General features: G+C 45.7%; 1 pseudogene across 1 annotated transcript in view; it reads left to right on the forward strand.

Moving 5' to 3' along the window:
• Positions 1–17,631, forward strand: part of LOC147733126 (pancreatic secretory granule membrane major glycoprotein GP2-like) — a 225,747-nt pseudogene that overhangs the window by 150,382 nt on the left and 57,734 nt on the right. The window contains exon 7 of the transcript XR_015308702.1: positions 2,950–3,112. The product of XR_015308702.1 is annotated as a pancreatic secretory granule membrane major glycoprotein GP2-like (transcript). The remainder of the gene's footprint in view (positions 1–2,949; positions 3,113–17,631) is intronic.

Here is a 17,631-nt window from a genome sequence, read left to right on the forward strand (position 1 = left end):
GAAGCAGCCCGCAACCTCACACAGTGGCTCATCAACTGCGCTGACGAACTGGCACCACTGAAAAATCCTCCCAGCAGACCCGGCAGCAGAAAAGCCTTGTGGTTTACCAACAAACTCAAAAACTCCAAGAAAACCTGCCGCACCCTCGAGAAAGCCTGGCGCCATGACAAGACAGCAGAACACATGACCGCCCTCAAGAACGCCACCCGCAAACACCACCAGCTGATCCACACCACCGAGAAGGCAACATTCAAAGAACGACTGGACAACAACACCCACAACAGCAAGGAACTCTTCAGCATGGTTAAAGAGCTCTCCAACCCCAGCGCCTGCAACAACGACATCACACCCTCGCAAGACCTCTGCGACTCACTCGCCTCATTCTTCCACCGCAAGATCGCCGACATACACAACAGCTTCGGCGCGCAGACCACGGACCCAACCACCAAACCAACACCCCCACCACCACCCTCTGCACCTGGACCCCGGTCAGCACTGAAGACACCACCCGCCGGATGAACACCATTCACTCCGGCTCCCCTACCGACCCTTGCCCACACCACATCTTCAACAAAGCCGACTCCACCATCGCACCCCAACTCCGGAACATCATCAACAGCTCCTTCGCATCCGCCACCTTTCCGGAGAGTTGGAAACATGCCGAGCTGAGCGCCCTCCTGAAGAAACCCACCGCGGACCCCACGGACCTCAAGAACCTCCGCCCCATCTCGCTCCTCCCCTTTCCAGCCAAAGTCATCGAGAAGGCCGTCAACAGACAACTCTCCGCCTTCCTCGAGACCAACGGATCCCTCGACCCCTCACAGTCAGGCTTCCGAGCAAACCACAACACTGAGACCGCCCTCATCGCAGCCACCGACGACATCAGGTCCCTGCTCGACAACGGAGAAACTGCCGCCCTCATCCTCCTGGACCTCTCAGCAGCCTTCGATACCGTATGCCACCGCACCCTGATACAGCGCCTCAGCAACACCGGAATCCAAGGAGCGGCCCAGGAGTGGATCCTCTCGTTCCTCGACGGAAGAACGCAGAGAGTCCGCCTCCCCCCGTTCCGCTCCCCTGCCACTGAAGTCATCTGCGGCGTTCCGCAAGGATCCTCACTCAGCCCCACCCTCTTTAATGTCTACATGAGCCCTCTCGTAGCCATCGCACGCCAACACAACCTCAACATCATCTCCTACGCCGACGACACCCAGCTGATCCTCTCCCTCACCAACGACCCCGCCTCTGCCAAAGCCAACCTCCAGGAAGGAATGAAAGACGTCGCGGAATGGATGAAGATCAGCCGGCTGAAACTGAACTCAGACAAGATGGAAGTCCTCATCCTCGGACCATCTCCCTCCGCCTGGGATGACTCCTAATGGCCCCCTGCCCTGGGAACCGCACCCAAGCCAACGGACCACGCACGCAACCTAGGCTTCATCCTGTACTCCTCCCTCACGATGACCAAGCAAGTCAACGCCGTCTCCTCATCCTGCTTAAACACCCTGCGCATGCTCCGAAAGATCTTCCGATGGATCCCCACCGAGACCAGGAAGACGGTCACCCAGGTCCTCGTCACCAGCCGCCTGGACCACGGGAACACCCTCTACGCTGGAACCACAGCCAAACTACAGAAAAGACTCCAGCGCATTCACAACACCTCAGCACAACTAATCCTGGACATCCCTCGCCACAGCCAGATCTCTGTCCACCTGAAAGACCTGCACTGGCTCCCCGTCAGCAAGAGGATCACGTTCAGACTCCACACCGATGCACACAAGGCTCTCCACAACACGGGCCCGAAGTACCTTAACCGCTGACTCACATTCTACACACCCACCCGCCAACTCCGTTCTGCCAGCCTCGCCCTCGCCTCAGTCCCACGAATCCGCAAATCCACCGTCGGAGGAAGATCCTTCTCCTACCTGGGAGCCAAGACATGGAACTCCCTCCCCATTCACCTACGGCTGACCCTGGACCATCTCTCCTTAAGGAAATAACTCAAGACCTGGCTGTTCGAGCAGTAGCGTCCCCCCCCCCCCCCTCAGCGCCTTGAGACCCTAACGGGTGAGTAGCGCGCTATACAAATTCTGTTGATTGATTGATTGAATGCAATACAATACAATACAATGCCCTGCATTGTGTTTTCTAACCAATCCCGGTGGTGAGACCTATATGTTATACAACCATTAGTGCTGGCAAGGAGTTAGCTAGAAGTTATGTTCAATATAACCCCCTGTTTCCAATGGAATGCCATTTCCAGTAGTGTACATGCCATGTGTGTGTTTTACCCAGCTATAGATAAATGTAAATGTGGGGAAAAATTAGTACAGTGCTGTCTGATTATACAACTATTTGACATGTACTAAGGATAGTTGCTCAGTGTAGTGACAAATTCTCACCACTTCTCCACGGTATTCAATCCCTGCAATATCGAGTCAGTATATTCTATCCAACGACATTCTAGTCGTTGGAGAATTTGTGTAAGATCTCCTCCTCTTTCTGGAATAGAGGCCCTATCTATGACTTGCCACCTTATGCCATCTGCTGTGTGGTTTTTTTCGTTGAAGTGGCTGACTAATGGGGCGTTGATTACAGAGTCTCTGATGCGGCTACAGTGTTGGCTCATCCTAGCCTTTATCAGTTGCTGTGTCTGTCCAATGTAAGGCAGGGGCAGAATATGCAATATATTACATTTCTTGTGTTGCAATTAGCAATTCCAAGGTTACAGCAGCATATCCTAGAATGACAAGGTTTGTGCTGTAAAATGTCATAGAATATACAGATGCTAAGATGACACAAACTGCCTGATGCTGCAGGTGCTTAATTCATGCGATCTGGAATTCCTAAGGGTGGAACCTGTACAATGTAGAATGTGTGCCCTAGAAACCTTTGCAGCTCGGAGGGTTCAGTGCATGGCACTCAGTGTCCCGGCTCTTCCTTCCTCAGGTGTGCAGGCGAAAACGTGGTTCCCACTACAGTGGACTCCAATGGCGAGTCGCTAGAAGTTAGGTTCAGCGTCGATATGTTCATCTTCCAAAGCGCTACTACACTGCACCTCTTCTGTGACGTACAGCTTTGTCTCCGGACAGGAGCAGGGAGCTGCACCGCGGTGAGTACTTGAATTTGGGCCCGGGTGTTCTTCCCCTGTTGACCTCTGTGGTGCCTGCATTTGTTCTTATGTGTATATTTTGGAGCGACATAAAATTTTGCATGCCACATATTTGCCCTCTTATGCCCTTATTATGAGGGGTAGGTAAAGTGAGATCCCTGCGCAGACAGAAGTTCCACACTATTCACCAGCACTGTAGTAAATAATGCTTGTTATTATTTCTTATGCTATCTAGCCTGAGCCTTTTTTGCAGTTTTATGTAACGCAAAGTTGGCCCATAGTCATTGAAGCGATTTACATGAGCTCCAGTTGCATTCCACAAGGTCGCACTTTTTTAGGCACAGAGAGTAAGTGATTTTCCCAGAAACACAAGATGTTGAGCTGACACTGTTATTCAAACCTTGCTCCTAAACCGGCAGCTTCGGCCGTAACGCCACATTGTTTCCCTCTGGCTTATAGGTTAATGCAGGTATAGGACTTCTGCTGAAGCATAGATCAGTATGTGGAAGAAAACCTGCTGGAAAGAGTAAAGTACAGGAACAGCATTAACTAAGGGCCTCATTACGATGGCGGTGGAACCACCACCATCAGGCCATCAGTGGTGGTCTCACCGCCATCGGACCATGCAAGACCATCCGCCGCATTAGGATGGCGGGCAGATGGTCGGCGGATGTAGAGACCGTCCAACACTAATCCAATGGGCTCAAGGAGCCTGTTGGACCGTCAGAGGGACTGTAATCCCTACAATGGTGGCAGTGCCTACTCAGGCATCGCCGTAGGGATTACAATGTCAGTTTCCGCTGGCCATCTCATGGCGGTTAACCTACCATGAAAAGGCAGGCGGCGAGTGACTTGGGGCCCTAGTGGGCCATCCCTTCGCCCCTGGACCTCTGATATAGGCACTGGGGGATAGGTGCCCCCCCCATATTCCTGCACTAAGTGACAATCATCATGCGGTGCCTGCCACATGGTGCAGGGATAGGTCAGATGTGGGGGTTTTTTGTATAGCGGCATGTCCTACAGCCCGCCGCACACGCCGCAATACAAAGAATACACATTGCTACCACCTTGAAGGCGGTCGCATCCGACTCCCGATTGCAGGACTGCCCACAACTAGTCGGGTCGTCCCGTTCCGGACAGGATAGCGGTTGGGCAAAAGTCAGACAGCTATTATAATGAGGCCCTAAATGTATGGATGGGTGGGTTGGAACGTATACAGTGCAGGTCTAGGAAGATATCAACAGTGTGAGATGAGAGAAGAAAAGTTCACAATCATGTACAAAACGAGAGGCAGCGAAGTCCCCGTCATTAATTGGCTCGGAGACTGCAAGTGTTGTGGAGTTCATCAGGTCTCGGCTAGATAGCATAGCACATACATTATCTCAAAGAGATATGTTGTACATACCTTCAGCCCGCTCAAAGGCTTCCCATTTGCTGTTTCCATCATAGCCCTCATATTCTTTCTCCCCATTTGTCCATGGCTTGCATTTGTCATGCCTTCTCATGTGTTTAGCCCTCCCCAAGAGCAAGGACAAATTACACTATCCCTCCACTGCTTCAATTTTAGGATCTGTTTATGGAACTGCATTTTTTTTTGTAACCGCAGATATTGTCGTGGCCCTGGGCTATCGTATCAGTAAACAAAATTGGTGGGCAAAATAGGAGGCGGTATCACCATTATCTATAAAGAAGAGTTTAGATGTTCCACTACACGCCTTGCAATTTATTAACTGTGACTTTTTGCAATTTAAAGTCACATTTTCTCCCATATATTCATTTTCCGGAATTCTTATCTACAGGTCTTCAGGGCCGTGCAGCACATTTATAGATGTTCTCCCTGACTCCATAGCCAGCATTATTGTGGGAAAAGGATTCATCACCACGCTTGGCGATTTTAACATACATATCGATGAACCCAATAACCCATCCACCAAGAGACTTCTACAAGATCTAGAAGCCATGCAACTTATCCAATAAGTTGGCTCCGCCACACATGAGAAAGGGCATATTCTCGATCCCATCTTTTCCAATGATCCAAGAATCCATGTGAATACACCTATCCCAGTTCCTTGGCCAGACCACTATTTTATCCCTTTTTCATTTACAAAAACATCTATATGAATTTCTTCTAGCTCCATCTTGAATCCAGACAGAAGCGGGCCCAAGCTTACATCAGACAAATGGGTTAAGATCCTGAAGTCCTCCACTCCCATCCCAACAGACAACCCAGATGAGGCTGACACGCTTTGGTACATTGGATCAACCAAGCGTAGGACCAATGTATTCAGAAATCTAGACCAAGGGCTCAATGTAATACCAAAAGAGCCCCTTGCTTTATTAGTCATTTAACTTCCATGAAAAAGTACTGTAAGAAACTTGAAAGGAAGTGGAGGAAGTTCTATGACCGCCCAAAAAATCTAGTGCAAGGGAGCCATCAGACACTATCATAATGAAATTAAGCAAGCCCAGGCCAAGCACTTTGAGGAGGGAATCAACAGGGTGGACAACTCCCCCAGGAAACTATTTAGGATTGTCAAATCCCTGACAATGACGGAGCAAGGCAACTCTCTTCATCAATCAATGAAGGAGAGATGTAACGAGTTAGCTGCATTAAAAAAAATAAAGTTGAAAACATCTACAACTCACTGCAAGGGAAGTCTCCTTGCAGACAGGAATCACGGCAGGGTAATTCCCATGAGTCAGATCAATATCAAGGAGCTGACCACACCAGGTTGGCAGCCGCATGTGTTTTAGATCACTTTACTGCCCTGAATAAGGAAAACAGTAGGCTCCTCTTGTGCAAAATTAATTCAGGCTCTCTCCAAGATCCTGCACCCCCTGTATATCTTACTCCAGGGCGGGGGCTCCATTGTCTCCGCCACAACAGAGCTCCTCTCATTATCCCTCAAAACTGGGATAGTACCAAAGAAGTGGAAACACGCAATTGTGAGGCCCTTGTTGAAGAAGCCCCACCTAGATCAAGGCGTACTGGGAAACTTTCACCCTATCTCGTTGTTACTCATCTTGGGAAAATTAGAGGAAAAACATGTTAATTATACCATCTCACAGTTTTTGGAGGAGTCTAACATTTTACACAAGACTCAGATGGGTTTCCGACCACAACACAAGACAGAAAATAGTTCTTCTAGTGGTCACCGAGGAGCTTAAAGGGATACTAGATCAAGGGACTTCAGTCGCAGTCTTACTTCTAGACGGTTGTATGACAGAACAACGCGGGCTATTACCACGTATGCCATTAGAACGCTGTTTTTACAACGCAAGTCGTTACAACGACTTGCACTGTAAGCGCTGGATAGTGGAATAGTTTAATTTTCTATTCCAACTCCAGTCCACGTTACAGTAGGGAAGGTGTTGGATAGAAAATTAAACTGTTCCCTATCCAACAGCACCCTCCAGCGCAAGTCATTGTAATGACTTGCGTTGTAAAAGCAGCGTAGTAATGGCAGCGCGTGGTAATGGCAGCGCGTGGTAATTCCCGCGTTGTAAAGGCTGCTCACCCTTCTAGACCTAAGTGCAACTTTTATTACTGTGGATCACTTCACCCTGATACATAGGCTGAGGGGTTAGGCATCCAGGACAAAGCCCTCCAATGGCTTATCTCATTTATGAGTGATAGATCATTTCAGATAATGGAATCCACCTGTGTATACAATGTAAGTCCCATGCAGAGTCCCACAGGGCTCGTCTCACAGCCCCGCACAATTTAACATATATATGCACCCTTTGGCAAAAAATGTCCAGGAGTTTGGGCTGTTGATCGTGTCATATGGGAACAGCACACTACTGGTGGTATCAGTGGTGGAAGGGCCGAACTCAAACCACCTCCAACTGGTACCCTGTATGCAAAAGGTGGCTAAGTGGATGCTAGCTTTAGTCTAAAACTAAATGCCATGATTAACTGTCAAGAAGACTGAGGAACACCCCCCTGTCCCCAAACCATCAATAAAGAATCTGGGCATCGGGCTGGATAATCTTTCAATGGAAATCCAAGTAAAAAAAAGTAGCAGCTACCTGCTTTGGTATATTCCGAATGATCCTTAAGATCATAGGACAACTACCTGTACCTGGGATCTCCAGAATATGTTATTAACAGACTGCAGGTGGTGCAGAACGCTGCGGCCAGGCTACTTTTAAAAACACCTAGACAAGAATCAGTGAAAACTTGCTTGAAACAGCTTAATTGGTTGCCCATCGAATCCAGGATCAAATTAAAATCCCTCCGCCTGGCTCATAAGGCTATGAATAGCAGGGGTCCAACCACGCTCAAGGAACCACGCTCCTCTTTTCTTATGTACCAAAGAGGTCCCTCAGGTCATCTTATGACCGCCTCATAAAGAAGTTGAGGATCAAGAGATCAAAATGGGGAGGTAGATCTTTCTCATTCCTGGTCCTGAAGATGTGGAATTTCATGACCAGAGAACTGAGGCTGCTGGAAGATTAACCCAGCTTCAGGAAAAAAACATATGGCTTGGCTGTTGCCATGATGATTTCTCTCAGATTCCGTCACCAATAGCTCTCTCTTCTCAGTGCTGGCAAGCCTTCGGACAGCTATACACTTTATAAAATCGCCACACATAAACATAAACATAAAAGAATGGCTTTGGCAACAAGTATTAGTAATTCTTAATGTATACTGAATTAGTAACCAACAGTTGTTGTGCTCATCTCTAAGTTATAAAAAAACAGCTCCACCATGTGGAAGACTGTCATAGGTCCCGGTGCTGACAATTAAGACCCAATGCCGAGCACCAGAAACCATTGGCTCAAATTAAGCACTGCCCCTTCAGTATTACCACTGATCCTCAGAGAAGTTACAGCCACATTTTATTTTCAATTATGATCGACCCACCCAGCCAGATTCTCCATATATTACCCAGCCACATATCAGCCTCGCTCCTTCTCTCTCCCGAGTTGCGGAAACCCAAGGTCACCACATTTGCTACAGAAAAACAAGCAATGGCAAAGCAATAGGTCTCGCAATCTGAGAGCTATAGTCGCTGTCAATGTTAATGTCTATAGGCGTTGTCAAAGCGTTGTCAATGCTATTGGCACAGCAGCGCAGCCATGCACACTTGGTGCCAGGTGAGGCCTGCCTTTTTTCACACATCACCAGCTGAGTGTGTAATGTTCCCTAGCCCCTCTGTGGGCTGGAGCACTGAAAGCAGTGCAGCAGAAACGCATCGACATAGAGAAGCGGCCTCCCCACAGCAGTTCTCCACTTACAAATGGCATCATGTAACAATGTAATAACAATGTTATTTACATTATTTGGCATAATGTAAGCAATTGTTTTTTAGGTCTCAGCTAAACAGTGCATGCACTGTCTCGAAGAAACATGTTGTATATACGTTGTGGGCTTCGGCCTGAACATAGGTTTCCCATTTGCTGTCTCAATCATCTCTATTGTATTCTTACTCCCCGTTTGTCCGTGGCATGGATTTGTCATGCCTATTCCTGTGTTTATGTGTCATCAAAGAGGACTAGTCTATTTATGCGTGATACAGGACTGTATGGTAGGGGAAGATGAGAAATACTTGAATTTCTTTATGGGCGTGTTGACGTCAAGGCACCTTAGCGCGTGCAACACATTAAGGTCATAAACTCACCTCTAGTGTAGATCTCACATTCACATAATTAAGGTCCTGATGAAAGCCAGTTATTAATGAAAGGCCTGGCTGAAACATGTAGACCGCCCACTGGATGCAGGAGTTCCTAACTATCACTCCACCTACATCCACCGCCTTGTTTTTATTACTACCAGAGGCCCATATATTAACGGAAAACCCTCTGGGTATTGGGACCACTGGATATTTTTTAAATTTCACCCTCACTTCACTATCACTGCACACTCAGCAAAATACCCGCTCCACTGTAATACAGGCGTTGTAGCACACTCAGGACACATTTGGTGTCACTGGGTGGGCCTAATGATAAAGCATGCAACCAACTAGGTTGGTGGGTGAGGGCTTTTTAAAGAAATTAAAGTATTTCTCACCTTCCCCTACCATACAGTCTTGAGTCCTGTATCACGCATAAATAAACTAGTCCTCTTTGATGACACATAATAATCCTGGGGATACGGACTAGCCTTCTAGTCCTCTCTCTCTTTTTGATAATTGAATATTCCTGTGTTTAGCCTTCCCCAAGAGCATAGACGAATCACACTATTCCTCCACTGCTTCCATTTTAGGAGCTGTTTAAGTAACTACTTCTTTTCTTTGTTACAGAGCGCATAACATGAGAACTCGTGTTTTCGCTTGGAGCAGCAAGCGAAAACATGAGTGATCCTCTGTAAACAGGGCTTTAATTCATGTTGTTATCTTGTCACATTTGCTGTGCATTTGAATCCCAAGGTCGAATGCCAGAGGCTGTTTTTCATGGACACCTGTTTATAAATTCTACAGACGATTGGTGTATGCCAACACTCAGTTCCAGCATCGGTATGAAATACTTGTAATTCTGCGTGCCTATGATTAACTTTCAAAACAATGTAGCTAAATCACACTTCTATCACTTTAAGTTAAAAACTTTATTTGGCGTGTTTACAAACAAAATCAAACGATGCAAAGTCCTTGTTTAAACCCTTTGCATCTAGGCCTTTTCATACCCATTGCTAAGCCTTTTTTTGGCTATTTGGAGTAGTTCGTGCTTAGGTATACATAACTTTTTGTCCACATAAGGTTTCCATATCAAATTAGTAGCCTTTTTTCCACCATTCCGGGGGATTCTAAAGGTATCCAGGATTTATGGATTTCCTTGGAGGGGACAAAGAAAGTAGCCAAAATGTGGCAGAATGTGGTCTGTTTTTTTCCTGCCAACTTCATTAACGAAGGGGTTGCAGTGCAAAATCACCATCTTCCCAGCTTTCAGGAACAGGCAGACTTGAATCAGAAATCAACATTTTTCAACCCAATTTTGGAATTTTACCGGAATATGGCGCATTTTTCCTCTTATTTGTACTTCCAACCTTCTTCCAGTTTGTGGTGGAACTGGTATGAAACCCATGGTGGATCCTGAACAGCTATACATTCCTGAAAACTAGACAAAAATCTGAATTCAGTAAGAGGTCACTTGTGTAGATCCTTTAAGGTTTTTGTATGAAAAGTAACAATTGAAAATAAAAAAAGTATTGCAATTGAGTTGAAAAACTGCCATTTGTTTTTACGTTTTCATCTGTGACTTCCTCTTACCATGGCAGATTTTCAAAAGTAATATACCCGTATGTCTGCTGGACCGTTTTTGGTTATGGGGATATATAGGGCTTGTAGATTCTCCAAGAATCCGAGGTTCCCAGAGACGACAACCGAGCTGCACCTTTTGATGTTCTTTCATTGTGTAACGGCTTTACAGCAATTCATATGGTAAATTATATAGATTGAAAAAGGGTATGCAGGAAAACTCTGTATTTCTGCAATGTCCACCAGACACTGAGTTTTGGAGCAGTAGTTGTTTGTATAGCTCTGAATGTATGTGTACCCATACTGGCATGTGTTTCAGAAGGCATTTTGTAAAATGTCTTCTGTGTTACACACTTGCTTACATTTGAAAGGTACAAACGTAGAGATATTCGATTGGTAATAACACATGTTCTACTATTCTGCATTTTCACATGTCTCTCAATGAAAATGATACCCCACTTGTGTGTCTGGGCCTTGCGCCTGCGAAACAAAACACCCCAAAACATGAACTAGGGGACATCATATTTCACCCAGCAGAATGCATGTTCTTTTACAAGGTGGCGAGCTGTGGATTTGGGGCCCCAGCTCAGCCCACACCTAGGAAAACCTACCAAACCAGCACATTTTTTAAAACTAAACACCTGTGGCAGTCCAGGGTGGAGTAATTTATGTGGGTCGCATGAGGTTTCTTTTATCCAGAATACCCTGCAAAGCTACAAATTTGCATTTCTATGAGGAAAAGTCTGGGAATCTGCAGGCAGCCAGCAATTTCCTACCACCCAGCGTTCCCCCACGTCTCCAGAGAAAAAAAGGTGTGGGTAGGCCAAGTGCCTGCAACACGAAAGGGTGCCAAACGCAACATAGACCCATTACTTTTTTCCACTGAAAAACAATGTGTTATTTGCAATGTGGGTAGTTGTGAATTTTGGGCCCCAGCTCAGCCGGCACCTAGCCAAACCTACCACTCATTGGTCCTGAGGAAAGCCAGTTTAAAAGATAAAGGCCTGGCTGAAACATGTAGACCACACATGACGTAGGAGGTCATAATCCATACTCCAGGACGTCCGTCTGCCTTTTAGATACTAACAGGGGCCTAGTGATTAAAATCTTTTTTTACCCTCGGGTACTGGGACCCACTGTATAGCTTTTAACTTTCACTAAACTCACCCACGACACTGCACACTCAGCAATCATACCAGCTCCACTGTAACCAGGCGTCGCAGCAAACCCGGGACACATTCGGTGTCACTGTGGCGGGCCCGATGATGAAGCCTGCCACCAACTAGGTTGGTGGGTAAGGGCTTCATGATCAAACCAAATGGTTTGCCCACAAACGTTTCTCTGTTGAGTCGCTTCTCACAACTAAGCTAGTCCTTGTTGATAATTACATATAAACCCTGGGGATATGGACAAGCTTATCCAATCCTCTCTCTCCTTCTTGATTTGACAAGATTGAAACATTATCATGGTAAGTGGAATGTGGAACACGGTGGAGGATAGTGCTCCACATTCTCTACACAGAAGAAGTACAGCATACTGTACCACACATCCCCATCCCTTATTGTTTTTTTTTAAACATTGACTAAACACAGAGTGAACTGCAAGAATGTGGAAAAAAACAAGGAGAAAGGAAAAAAATAATTAAAAACAATAAAATAGAGAAAAGAAGGAAATTAACAAAATAATAGTATACAATTATAACCTAGAAAACCTAGCAAATATTAGAACACACTCATTGTATACGAAAATGAACCAGAAGATATTTAATCACACATATAATCATTGAGATATCCTGGAGGATGACGACCCCTTCTGAGTCTCGTCTCCCTTCCACCAGGATTAGGATATTCAAGGTTAGTGGGAGCAGCTCCACTACTTTAACTGCTTCCACGTGCACCCAAGCCTACTTGTGAGGAAGAAGTCAAATCACAATCAGAAATTGACATGAAGGTATTGCTGAAAGTCTGATTATGATGGTTTGTAGCAATATCATCTATAACACTCCATGTCTGATAGAGTGCTACACACCTGTAGTTCCATTTGTCTCCTTTCTCTAATACCACAGCATAAGGTAAAGTACGTGCAACTTTGATAGGCCCCATGAATTTGGACAATCCTCCGCTACATCTGCCGCTACGCAGTTTCACCCAATCACCAGAGCAGATGCGTCTGGGGGTTTTGTCTTCCACCAAAGATGGAGGAAAGTTACTTCTACATACCACTTCCCTCATCCAAGTTGGAACAAGCTTGATATTTGGCAGCCTCCCACGCATCATTTCAAAAGGTGTTTTCCCAGGCACCCCATGTATGCTTGAGCGATACACCCACAACATTTCAGAAACCATGCAACCCACATCTCTTCCACAAGTCAGCAACATCTGAATAGTACCTTTGACCAAGCGGTTCGCGCTCTCAACCATACCATTACCCTGAGGGTTGTAAAGCGAAGTCCGATTGTGTTTAACCCCATAGGCGTCTAAAAATGCTCGCATTTCTGCTGAAGTTAACTACGTGCCATTGTCAGTAATGACCACTCAGTGTAGTCCCTCCACACACCAAATCTCCTTCAAGATTTTCACAGTTGCCTTTGTTGTAATTTCTTTCATAAATTTTACAGTTAACCATTTGGTGTATACATTTATCACTACCGTGGCAAATCTGCAATCACTTTTAAGTTAATTCATAGGACCAATAAAATCTAAGCTGATAGTGTGCCAGGGTTGCTTTGGATCTGCTATTTGTTTTTCACCTTTTTTACAAACATCACACTTCTCTACCCATGTGTCAATATCGGCATTCATCCCAGGCCACCGCAAATTTACACGCAACCTTATTTTTGTTCTGGTTTGGCCTAAATGCCCCTCATGTGCCAGTCTGATAAGTTTGTTCCTCAACCCTAGAGGAGGAATAAATAGTTCTCCTCTCATAACTAGAACTTCATCACATACAAACAATTCGTCCAGAATTGTTAACCGCATGCGCGCTACGGGTTTTCCCGCTGTGCGCTGAATTTTGAAAATCGCGCGGTTTGTGACAAAGCCAGCTCGTCATCCGCGTAGCGCAGGTAACGCCCATGACGAGCTGGCTTTGTCATCCGCAGCGAAGGGGTTAAGTAAAGTCTAACACATGGGGACACCGTGCTTTCCCTCCTACTACTACCTTGCAGAATTAAGCGCTTAACTTCTTGCATTACAGTGTCAGAGTCCATTTCTTGAATCCACTCCCCTTCAGTGATGCCTTGCACTTTAACCACACTTAGAACATTTTGTACAAAAACCACTGCTCCTTCACATTCTTTTGCCAAGACTGATGCCCTGTCAACACCCTCCCAATCCAGGGATAGTTTTGACAAGCAATCAGCCTGATAATTTCTCCACCCCTGTACATATTCAACCTTATAACAGTATTCTTTCAGACGATAAGCTAATCTGTCTAGCCTTGCTGAGGAATTACTGGTTCCACCTGGCAATAACACTTCGACTAAAGGTTTATGTTCAGATTTCAAATTAAATTTGGAACCCCATAAGTACATTCTAAAGTATTCATCACCCCAAGCTGCCGCCAGAGTCTCAAGCTCAATAACCGAATAATTCCTTTCGGAACTAGTTAGTGTCCCAGACGTGAATGCCACAGTCCATTCATGTCCATTATGAACTTGAGCAAGGACCGCTCCGAGTCTGTGGCACTAATGTCAACAGTGAGGACAGATTCTAGCTTAGTGTTAAAAGGGGTAAGATGCCAGCCTCATGAATGTTTTTGTTAAATATATTGTCAAAACATAACTGTTGCTGCTCTTCCCACACAAAGGTAGCACCCTTCCTTAGAAGTAATCTTAGAACCTCTGTTTTTCCGGAAAATCTTTGAACACATTTTGAGTAGTCCTCAATGAGACCCAAAAAAGGATCTTAATTTGTCTTTGTCAAAAGGTGCAGGAGAAACCTGATGGCCTCCAAGAGATTTTCTTTACACCTCACGCCTTCGGCAGAGATTTTATAACCTAAGTATTCAACTTTGTCAACCAGAAATATTAAATGTTTACGTATGAGGTTTAACCCTGATTCCTTTATCTTATGCTGGGCTTGTCTGAGAGTACGATTATGTTGTTCAATAGTGCCCCCAAATACAAGAATGTCATTTTGGAAGTAAACAGTGTTGTTAAATCTGAGCTTGCCGTCAGATTTCTCTGTGATAACCACAGGAGAAACCCAAATGGAACTTTCAACTGGCTCAATTACACCTGATGACACCATATCTCTAAGCATATCCTTTACTGCTACTCTAGCTACCAAAGGTATTCTACGTACTTTCAGCTAGATTCATGAAGTATTTTTGCGGGCGCAAACGGTGCGAATCACAGAATTTGCCCGTTTGCACCCGCAAAAATGGCATTTGAAATTCATCATTGGGTCATGTACTCGCAATTTGAGAAATCGCAAAAAATTGCGATTTCTCAAATTGCAATCGCATTTAAGGAATCTCAATTTGAGATTCCTTAAATGCTATTCATGACCCAAAAAAAATTTGCGAATTCGCTATTTATTCCAGCTATTTACCGCGAAGTCAGACTTCATGGTAAATAGAGAAAAATGAGAAAAATGCACTTTTCTCAGTTGTATGTTACACACACACATGTCCTTTGGACATGTGTGTGCGCAACATAAGTCTAATTTACATTTCAGGGGTGCTACAGGGTGTCCTGTGGACACCCCTAGCACCCTTGAAATCGCATCCTTATTTGCGATTAGCAATTTGCTAATCGCAAATAAGAAATGTGTAGGAATCGCAATTTATTTTGTGATTCCTTCATGAATCCCGTTTTGCGAGTCTGTAATAGCGATTTCTTATGTTTCGCTATTACAGACTCGCAAAACATGCCGATGATGAATCGGGCTGTGAGTGTCTTATGGAAATAACCTTGTAAACATCCTAGTTTTTCTCTAAAAACATCTTTAGCCTATTCCAAAATACCCTCCAGGGACAAATTCTCAACTAAAATTACTTGGGTGGGTTCCCTAGGGTCAACAATAATATACAAATCATATTGATGCATCCACCCTAGAATAGGGGGTCAATCCATCGCAAACATACACTTTCTCGTGTATTGATCGTCCACCAAATTCTTTAGCGGTATTAATGTATCCCAAGATTTTTATGGTTTCACCTTGATAGCCAACAGGGCTAATATCTTTTTTGAAATAAAGTTATATCTGGCACAACTTGTCAAATACTGCTTTGAAAACGATGGTATACATAGAAATTGTACAGATTTTCTGTTAACTACGAACTCTGCTTTGGGTCTGTTTCTTCTGCCCTGGCCATCACTAACTTCAACTACTATCAAAATCCTCCCTTAATGTGGTATAATGCTAATATTTTCATCTATGGTTGTGGAAAAAGGTAGGGCCGATGACCTTTTTCAGAGTTGCCCGGCGTTAACCGCCTCTTTCTACCATTCAAATTACCTAACAAAGAGGCAGGCGCTGGAGACTGGAAGGCAGGAAACAGAAGTTTTATTCCGACGGAGCAGAACACATCAAATCAGACAACAGGGTATCTTCTCGAGGTGCTCTAACCGCATCTCTGAGGCCTGGCCTCTTATACACAGGTTTATGATCTTTATTGCACGTGGCACATTCTTGCAAATGCTTTGAAGTATGGAAGGACATACTCGGAATCCCCGTTTCAGGCCCATTCCCACACACATTTACAGTTGAAGTCCCCACCCCGGTCACAACAGGTGATGATTATCGCGCAGCTGGACATTCCGCCGATTCACAGAATGTATGTGGTTGATCGGATCTCATGGGGTGGGGGCTTCGATCAACTCGTGGATCCTTTGATGGGAGAAGCTTCCTACTGTATAGGGGGCAATAAACAGTATCCGCAGGGCCAGGTGGCGGCCTGGGAACGAGTAAGACAAACGGGCACAGAAAAAGGGGGTTTTATCAAAGGACCCGGGATCATGAAAGGAATGAAGGGAGGTGCCGCGCTGGGAACAGGATGGGGTTCCGAGGCAGAGTTGTGCTGAAGAGGGGTTTATGGCCCAAGGCATGTGAGAGCAGGGGCTGTCAGCGCGCGGGGGATGCCTGCGAGGTCAGGAAAGAGAGAGAGAGAGACGCGCTGGCTGTCGGCGATGGGCAGAGAGGCCATGGCATTTAAAATGGCTGCCGCTTACGTGCACAAATGGGCTCAAAATGGGGCAAGATGGCGCCGATAATGTTGACACTGCAGTCTAGGTTTTAACAGTCCTCCCTTTTCAACATATCTAGCCAGCTTGTCTACTCAATGTCAATCTGCATTAAATTCCTAACCTCGGCATCATATAGTGCTCCCATGCGTTCCTTTCCACAGTCTTAGGGCAAATACAATTCGCACATAAGAGGCGGCAGGCATTGAATTCCTAAGCATAACCCACATATTACAAATACAGGAATCAGGATAATGGTAAACAGTCTCCAGCCTCAGTTCTTAACAGTACTCCAGAACCATCCACCAAGCGACCATTCTTCCTGCTCCTGGTGAACTTCTGAGGAGAGTCTGTGGAGGTGTTCAATGGCCTTGTACACTGAGGGTGAATTGTCCGGTATATATGTACAGCAGCTGGACCCAATAATGCGGCATGCTCCACCAGGATCCGCTAGAACCACATCTAGAACAAGGCGGTTCTGGAGAGCCACCAGGCGGACCGCTTGAAGCTCGGCTGTGTTGTTTGCAAGGATACCAGCTGTGATGTTCAATGTTGTCTCGACTGCCTGAGTCAGATGTCGGATGGCACGGCTGTTTGCCATCGGGCCCCAGAGTGGAACAAGTCCCTTCATTGCATCAAGGAACTGTGCTCCTGTAGAGTCGGCTTGTTCAATGTCCTTGGCTCATTTTTGTCTATGATCATTCGCTGGAGCCACATAAGTCGGAGGGAGGATGAAGGAGATGAAACAAGTGCCCACCCAGCCTTTGGGGAGCCAGGTGTAAGCCTTTGTGCCGCAAACAAAGTACATGTTTGGAGAGGATACGAAGGAAGGTGGATCGGTAGAGTCCAAAGTTCTGGTGAAGTGGCAAGCACTGCGGCCCACCAGCTGTGTCCCAAGCCCTTCTATGCACATATGGCCTGTGACGTTGATGACAGATAGAGCCACAGTTAGAGTGGCAGCTGTTCGCTTCCGTAGGTAGGAGAAGGTGGGTCTGGTTGGATTGTTGAACACCTGCATTTCAATTCGTTCTTTAGCAGGGATGTCCATGTGGATAGAGTCGTTGGAGGTCCGCGGGCAGAAATGTGTCTTTGTTTTGTTTCGCCAGACCTCATGAAAGAAATGCGTCATGGTT

This window comes from Lissotriton vulgaris, chromosome 2_1, assembly GCF_964263255.1.
Source record: "Lissotriton vulgaris chromosome 2_1, aLisVul1.2, whole genome shotgun sequence".
NCBI classification, from domain to species: domain Eukaryota; kingdom Metazoa; phylum Chordata; class Amphibia; order Caudata; family Salamandridae; genus Lissotriton; species Lissotriton vulgaris.